Here is a 9,133-nt window from a genome sequence, read left to right on the forward strand (position 1 = left end):
AGTTATGGAATAATAATTTAAATTTATAAAATATCATGCTATTTAATAAATTTAATATAATAAAAGACAGGAAAAGATATAAAAATATATAATTCTGTCTATAATTTATATATTCTGATAAACATTTATTTATTTTTATTAAAATTTTGTTAATAATTTACTAAATTTTTGGAAAAATATAAAATCTTAGTAACTAACTTTTAAAAATTAATCCTATATTTTAAATAAATAATATATAAATTCCTTTAAAATACTATATTTTAAAATAATTTAAATACACTAAACCATCGATTTAACAATCCCCAATTTATCGGAATTAATAAGAAAAAATCATTTTTTTATTCGCCATTTTTCTTATGAAATCCGTAAGAATTTATATAACTTATTAATAATTAGTATAACAAGTCTATATTAAAGGTATTATAGCTTCATGGAGCCCAGTAAATTTGAATTAGGGCCACCACTTTTGATTTTTTTAGGGTGGAATTGAATATTTTCTTATAATAGATTGGTTTGGGGTTTTTTTCTAATGGGCCCTTTTAGGATAAGATACTGTTATTTCTGTTAATACTCCCATTGTAAATACTTTAGAAATTTGGGAATTTCTTAATTATTTTAAACGAAGAATAAGCGAATTTTAGAAATAACATAATTTAATATTTTTCTTCTTAAATAGTTTCGATTTAATTTCATTTTTCTGATGTTTTCTCCTGGCATATAAAGGCCATTATCACAAAAAAAGAGGGGCGCATTAACCCTTCATGCCTGCTTTAATGTACTTCTTACATTACAGGAAACATTGTGGAAAATCGTCGCGCTTGATAGATAGCAATATTGAGTTAATTCGTCTGATTTCGTGGAAAAAAAAATCCTTAGTTTATCTGTTGTTAGCGTGAGAAGAAACGACATCAATAACGACCAGCCTCCTGCCGTTTATAATTATAAGTTGTCTGGATACGTTATTCGCCAAGGAGTAGTTTTAATCAGTGTCTACACGTAACGATGAAAATTCGAGCTTGCCTTTTATTGCTTTTCATGTCAGTTTGTTGTTATAAATAAAGAAACCGCTTAAGAAAATTTTTTTAAAAGTCAAATAACTAAGTTTTAATTAAGTATTCTTCAAAAGTTGGATATTGTATAATCAGGTAGAAATTCCTGTTTGAATGAAGGAAATTTGTTTTAATTTAAATCACAAATATTTCTCGTTCCTCAAAAGAATTATTGGAGAAAATAATGAAATTCTGATGTTTTATTGATAAAGATTTTCTGTTGATCTTACAATCAACTATATCCATAACATATAAATGTTTCATTAGGTTATAATCACATTCGCCTTAATGTTTCATAAGTAATAGTTTTTAAACAAATAAATATAATATACTATAATAATAATTAACCTTAATAATATTCTTACGTCACTTTAAACAATTTAAAACATCAATAAAACATGTTTTAAATTGAATTTTGATAAATAAAATAGCAATTTATTGTCAGGGTTGGATTAAGACTTTTAGAGGCTCTAAGCACTTAAAAGGCTCATATACTGGGTCCATGCTAAATCAGGTAATGATTTACCATAGATCCTGGATGCCCTAAATACGTGCTTATTATGGTTAACCTTGCTACGACGATTCTCATTTATAGTGTAAACCTCCGAGCACATTCTTAACTTTCTCTAAAACTTTCATTATTATAAAAAATAATACGATAATGAGCTTCGTATCAAGTAAATTAACGTTCAGTATAATCCTGAGCAGATTTTAATAAAAAAATTTTATAATTGTTTACCTTAAATTCCAGGAAATTGCCAAAATACCATAAAAGATAAGGAATCAAATTAACGAATTTAAAACCTGATAAAACGTATTTTATTCATTATTTAAAATTTTTAAATTCTAGATGATAAGATCGTTATTTATTATACAACGAATAAAATTATTTTTCTTATAAAAATATAAATAAATATTATATTGAAATGGTCTATTATAAGATATTATTAATATAAAATCTAGATAATAAAAAGAGCAAGATATATTTATAAAACTCAGTAAATTTACTGAAAATGGAACAAAATAGAATAGTGATTCAAAAATTCAAAGGTTAAATAATAATATAATATAAATAAACAGGAGTTTATAAAATCGACACCATCAATTGAAGCAATATCTGACATTTTCCAATTCTCTTGCTTACCAAATATTATTACAAATAGATTTTGTGAACTACTTTTCCTATACTTAATTCATGAAAAATCCCTGTTTTTTCCAGATATTTTACAGATATTTTCCCCTAAATTTATACAGAACACAGTTTTAGATGTTTAATGTTTTAAAAAAAAAGAATAAATGTAAATATATATATATTTGGAAAACATTTTTATATACAGTTCTATTACATAAATATATTTATAATATTTATAAAANTTTATTAAAATTTTGTTAATAATTTACTAAATTTTTGGAAAAATATAAAATCTTAGTAACTAACTTTTAAAAATTAATCCTATATTTTAAATAAATAATATATAAATTCCTTTAAAATACTATATTTTAAAATAATTTAAATACACTAAACCATCGATTTAACAATCCCCAATTTATCGGAATTAATAAGAAAAAATCATTTTTTTATTCGCCATTTTTCTTATGAAATCCGTAAGAATTTATATAACTTATTAATAATTAGTATAACAAGTCTATATTAAAGGTATTATAGCTTCATGGAGCCCAGTAAATTTGAATTAGGGCCACCACTTTTGATTTTTTTAGGGTGGAATTGAATATTTTCTTATAATAGATTGGTTTGGGGTTTTTTTCTAATGGGCCCTTTTAGGATAAGATACTGTTATTTCTGTTAATACTCCCATTGTAAATACTTTAGAAATTTGGGAATTTCTTAATTATTTTAAACGAAGAATAAGCGAATTTTAGAAATAACATAATTTAATAATTTTCTTCTTAAATAGTTTCGATTTAATTTCATTTTTCTGATGTTTTCTCCTGGCATATAAAGGCCATTATCACAAAAAAAGAGGGGCGCATTAACCCTTCATGCCTGCTTTAATGTACTTCTTACATTACAGGAAACATTGTGGAAAATCGTCGCGCTTGATAGATAGCAATATTGAGTTAATTCGTCTGATTTCGTGGAAAAAAAAATCCTTAGTTTATCTGTTGTTAGCGTGAGAAGAAACGACATCAATAACGACCAGCCTCCTGCCGTTTATAATTATAAGTTGTCTGGATACGTTATTCGCCAAGGAGTAGTTTTAATCAGTGTCTACACGTAACGATGAAAATTCGAGCTTGCCTTTTATTGCTTTTCATGTCAGTTTGTTGTTATAAATAAAGAAACCGCTTAAGAAAATTTTTTTAAAAGTCAAATAACTAAGTTTTAATTTAGTATTCTTCAAAAGTTGGATATTTTCTATGTGATGTCAACTTTCCAACTCTTCTAATTAACATTATTAATATTATAAAATATTTTTATACATAAAATTAATAGAAAAATATTTAAATTATCGATTTTCTTCCTTTATAATTTATTAATAATTATTATTTTATCCGTTTAAAAGGCATAATAACAACTTAATATTTAATATTTATAAATCATAAATATTCATTTGTATAAATAATTAAAGAATGACATTAGTGTAGGTTTTTAAATATCTATTAAGGTAAAATGCAAAGGGAAATTTTACATAAAAATAAAAGAATTAAATCAGAATTTGTGAATAAATATTTAACTTTGTATTTTAAAAAAATACATTAATTTTGTCCCTTTTATAATAATTCTAAAATAATTGAGGTGTATTAATTTAATGTAAAAAATTTATTATATTTTTGTCATTTATTAAAATTATAAAAGTTTTAATAATTTATAATAATCGTCTACAAGTTTATAATTGTTTCAAATATTTATAGATATTCTTTTATGGAAAAATACATGTAGAGTGTGCCCCAAAAGTCAGTTAACCGAATTATATTTTAAGATTATTTTAAGAATAATTAATACTAGTATGGAATAGCTACGTGTTAATTATTCAATTGTTAAGTGACTTTCGAGCCACCCCTATTTAAATTTTATTTATATTCTACTATTGTTTTCTGGTCTGTTAAGTACAAACGATAGTTTAATATAAGTAAATAACAGTAAGAACATTATGAGAAGTTTCCAAATTATTCTTTTCTTCAAGATTCAGTAAAATGTGTGAAAATGTTCTCATTAGATTAACTATTTTCACTGTAATTTAATCTCTATTCTTTCTATATTATATCACATCTATGACTATTCTAAGCACCTCGTACATAATAGCACGCTTAAGATAATTATTTTAATATTCACGTTACACATATATTATTTCTTTTTCATTTTGAATGAAATTTAAAAATCATAGGAAACAGTATATCATATGGAAGATAATACACAAGTTTTCCTGTTTAAAGTGGTCTGAAAGTAATGACTGAACTAACACTATAAAAGAATAAAATGAAAAGATGAATAATAATGCTTAAGCACGATTTCTAACTTAAAAACATTATATATTGCATTAATAATATTCTGTAGGGAAGTTAGAGAATTTTTCAAGTAGTGGGTCTTACTAAAACTTTCAGGAAGTAGATTGGATCTGCTTAAAGAAGCAAACCATAATAAAATATTGTGTAATTTTTTAGAAATGTGGTAATTTTGTATTATTATTATTATATATAATATATAAAGAATATATAAATAAATAAGCTAAAATATTAATTTGTTCTATCTATTGTATTTTAAAGAACAAATATTACAGTATATTTGTGTATTATATTAAAATACACACACAGAGACGTATATATGTATGTTTGTCTGTGTCTGTGTTTTATATCATAATATTTTTAAAATATAATTTTCAGGAAACATTAATTACAGCATTTATCTTGGGAATCATCGAAAAAACAACCTAGTTGATAGCCGCATTTCATCATTGTTATAAGATGATAATTTATATTTTGTTCGTCTCTTTGTAAACCATGCAGTAGTTTATAAAAGGCATGGAAATTAAAACCTCCAGGCTACAAGCTACAGAATTTCTCATTAATACAATGAAACATAAATTGCTATCTAGGGAATCTATTCCGTGATTGAAGTCTTTTATCATCTCAATCTGTACACCATTCTTAATCTGATTCTTCTATTTTAGATATTTTTTTTAAATATGTTTATATTGTAATTTTAAACAACAATCATTTTTTTATTTGTTCATTAACCTTCTTGTACTTATAAGTTATTTTAACGGGTTTAACAATATATATTTAATTAATCAGTTATTGTTTACTTTATTATAAATAAATAAATAAATCTTTATAAATAGCAATGCATAATTAAGTATTGGATATCGAAAAGAATCCTATCTAGAGCTGTAAATGTATAATATTTTGATTAAAAATGTATATATATGTAAAAATATATATAGACACGTAGGGCCTGCTGGATGTCATGCAGGGCCTCAGGGAAAGTTATTAGGAGAGTCCCAAAATATTTGCAATACCGTCAATGTGGGTCCCTGTATTTGCTGGCGCCTTTCATAAGATAAAAGGATCGATATAAATTTAATTAAAATATTTCCCATATTAATATATTCACGAAACATCAAAAATTCTATTATTAAATATTCTTACAAATTTGAAAGTGTGGGGTCCCAGTCTGAGGCCCGAAAAACCGACCTGTAGCCACGATCTTAGCCTGTTTGCTAAATATATATGTATATAAAACAATTTAAAAAATCGATTTTAAAATAACAAAAGTACTATGGATCTATATTTTAAAAAATAAATAAATAAACTGTTTATTTTTAAGTATAAACCGTACAAGAAATTTATTTATTTACAATTTTAAAAAATGCAGTTTCATCACTTGAATAAATTTCTAAAAAATTATATAAAAATGTTTTTTTAAATAAACAACTTTTTATAATTTTTTCGAAGAATGTAGTATAAAAAAATAGGACAATTTAAACAGCACAAAAATAATAATAAATAGGGGAAAAAATTCAAAATTATTCATGTCTAACACAGAATCTATCGTATCATATATCAAAGCTTATTTGAATTTTAAATACTTTAAAATTCAAGTGAAAAATTTATGGCTCAAATAAATCCAATATCATCAATTTACATTTCTTTGCATTTAAATTATGAAATGGTTTGATCAATATTTGTAAGGATAAAATTTACAAGGCAAAAAGAACAAAATAAAAATGCCATTTTAAAAACATATTTGGAAATTCTTTCAAATCTTAACGTAGAAAAATAAAATGATATATTTCTATATAATTATAAAACTTATAATGGATGGTTCGTGTATTGCTCAACATTACTTTTTTTTTTTTTTAATTTTTATGGATCGAAAGATAAGAACGAATGCATGAAATTCTGTATGAATAAAAGGAGTTTCGTTTCACTTCTCTTTATATAAAGGGAGGAGGGAAAAAATAGATAAATATCTATGCTGGAAAATAACGAAATACTGAAAAGAATAATTCATGTAAATATTCATTGTATAATCATGCAATCGTATTATTTGAATTCATGCTGAAAACAGCGAATGTACTGTATACGTAGCCATTATAAGGCAACACCCCGTACATTGTACTCGAGAGCAATAACCAAAGAAAGAGCTAACCTGTCATTTCGTTGAGTGTTATAATTAAGGTCTTTCTAATAATAAAAATTATAATATTTCGAAATTGCTAAACTAGTTTTTTTTTTCAGAAGTGACCAGAGGTTATTATGCGTAGATTATACATTTTAATAAGAATGTAAAACCAGATTATTTATGTCTTAATTTATAATTTAATCTTAAAATATTTATAAATTTAGTACAATTAATTAAAAATTTTAATTTGCTAAAACAATTTTTGTAATAAATGTGAAAAATTAATTTAAGAAATTTCATACCTTTTATTTCTTATTTTTCGATACATAAAATTAAAAAAATAATAATAATAGTAAATAATACATTATATTAAATTTAAATTTAATAAAATTTTATTAAAATTATTTTATTTATAAATGAAAATTAATACCGACAAAGTTTATAAAGTGAAAAGCTACTCGATTGCCACTTGCTAGATATAGGCTAAGTTTTTTTTTTCTTTTTCCCTCAATATTATTTTTAAAACTTTAGTGAAAAGATCCTTTGAGATGCATAAGTATTTAAGTTACTATAAGCCACAAAGTAAATATCGTAGATTTGTATTCTACTGCATTTGATAAGATTGTTGTTAACGTGTCATGTCTACTTTCGATAAGCAGGGCACCGTCACATCTGCAAATGACACTTCTCTCTCTCTCTCTTTCGGGATTACCATGAATAATTATATTAAATTATTTTATTTCGAAATTTTTTAAACATTAAATCACATTAAATTTTCTAATTAAATTATTAAAATTTTAAAAAATATTTTTGTCACGAGCCACTTTTCTTTCATACTTTTCGTGATAGATGTTGATCCTTATCATTAATTTTTAAATAAAATTATAATTCTAAGCGATCATTTACTTGAACGTATCAATTTTTCATACTCACAGCTAAGCATATATTGATTTTTTTTGTTAATTTTAATATATAAAGGTATATTTAACTCTAGAAAAGAATATTAAATTATATTAAATTATTTAATATTTATTAAAATTATCAGATAATGTCGATATTTTTTACGTAGTTTTAAATTAAAGATAAATGAAGTATATTTAATTTTTATCTTCAGTTATTAAAATAAATTGTAGAGTAAATGATTTATTGCCGACTAAATAATGATAAAGGATAAAAAAAAATAATTGTTTTATTAACAATAAATTACTTTAAAATGGCGAATTTTTATGCAATTAATAAACATTATAGTGTCTCGAATTCTCTTATATTAATACCAAGTTAATAAAAAAAATTAAATAGCGTATATAAATCTTATACTTTAAAAACTTTAAATTATTTTAATACTACTTTCATTACAATTTTAATTTATTTGAAGAGAAAAACACACGGAATGTATAAAGATACTTTATATATCCCTATCCTTCTTAAGTACTCAGTTATAATTCCAGCGCTTGCCAATCCTCTTTGGGAATCCGGATCTCAGACTAAGATAATTAGGAATCCAGGAACGGGTCAACAAAGTCCTCTAGTGACTTGTCTAGTCACAATTCTGTCCACGTGTACGTCCGATAACAGATGTGGTTCTTCTAACAGGATGTAAGCTTAACTGCAACAACTGGGGGATACAAAACGAACAGCTGGCTTTAACGTCTCTTGAATGAAAATTGTATGCGTTTATGCATTTGCAAGTCGATACAAATCGAAATTTCTTTATAGCTTTACTCCCCTTTCTAATAGATTATTTAATATCCATGATTTATATAGTGTATAGTTTAGATAACTTAATCGTTTATGCAACACGCCTATACATTATACGAGAAGAATGGGAAATAAATCCCCACTCCGAAAATTTCACGTGATATTCTTAAGGGTATATAGTTTTTATATTTATATATTATAAAATTTTATTATTTAATCAATAGTTTATCTGATGTTTTCCTGTATTAAAAATATGTCTTTATTATTTTGTTCGGGTTGAATGTACTATTGTAAACAATACAAATTGATTACGAGATAATAAAATATAGATAATAACACGATACGATACATATTTTGTGGAAAAAAATGATTTGTCCGTTTATATATTTTGTAAGGTAACTGATTTTAATATTCAAACATTGTATTATTCATTGTAATTATACATTTAGTTAGAGGTAGTCCTATTATATGGTTACAGGAAATCAAAAGAAAAAAACGCAAAGAGAAAATACAATAGGACTGAACGGAAGTTATCAAGAGAAAAAATCGTATACAATTATATTTTTTCACGTAATAAATATAGAATACATCAAATGCTTTTTAAGCTTTAACTTCGTTAATTATCATAATTTTTTTTTCTATAGGATCATACATAAATATACAATGAAACAGCGGATGTAAACACGACATCGGTTATCGAAATTTATGTTTCAATTATGTATACGTAATATATTTAAAAGAATATCTATGAATATCATTATAACTTTCCACATACTAACAAAGGAACCATTGAATTTATTAA

At 24.0% G+C, this 9,133-nt stretch overlaps 1 long non-coding RNA gene across 1 annotated transcript; it reads left to right on the forward strand.

Annotated features, from left to right (window-relative positions):
- The first annotated feature begins 1,628 nt into the window (after positions 1–1,628).
- LOC111617753 lies at positions 1,629–8,396 on the forward strand. The gene is made up of 3 exons (XR_002755472.1): positions 1,629–1,726; positions 1,801–1,863; positions 8,082–8,396. It is a non-coding gene; the product is annotated as an uncharacterized LOC111617753 (long non-coding RNA).
- The last annotated feature ends 737 nt before the right edge of the window (positions 8,397–9,133 follow it).

The sequence above is a fragment of the Centruroides sculpturatus genome, unplaced genomic scaffold (assembly GCF_000671375.1).
Source record: "Centruroides sculpturatus isolate CEXI.00-Female unplaced genomic scaffold, Cexi_2.0 scaffold207, whole genome shotgun sequence".
NCBI lineage: Eukaryota > Metazoa > Arthropoda > Arachnida > Scorpiones > Buthidae > Centruroides > Centruroides sculpturatus.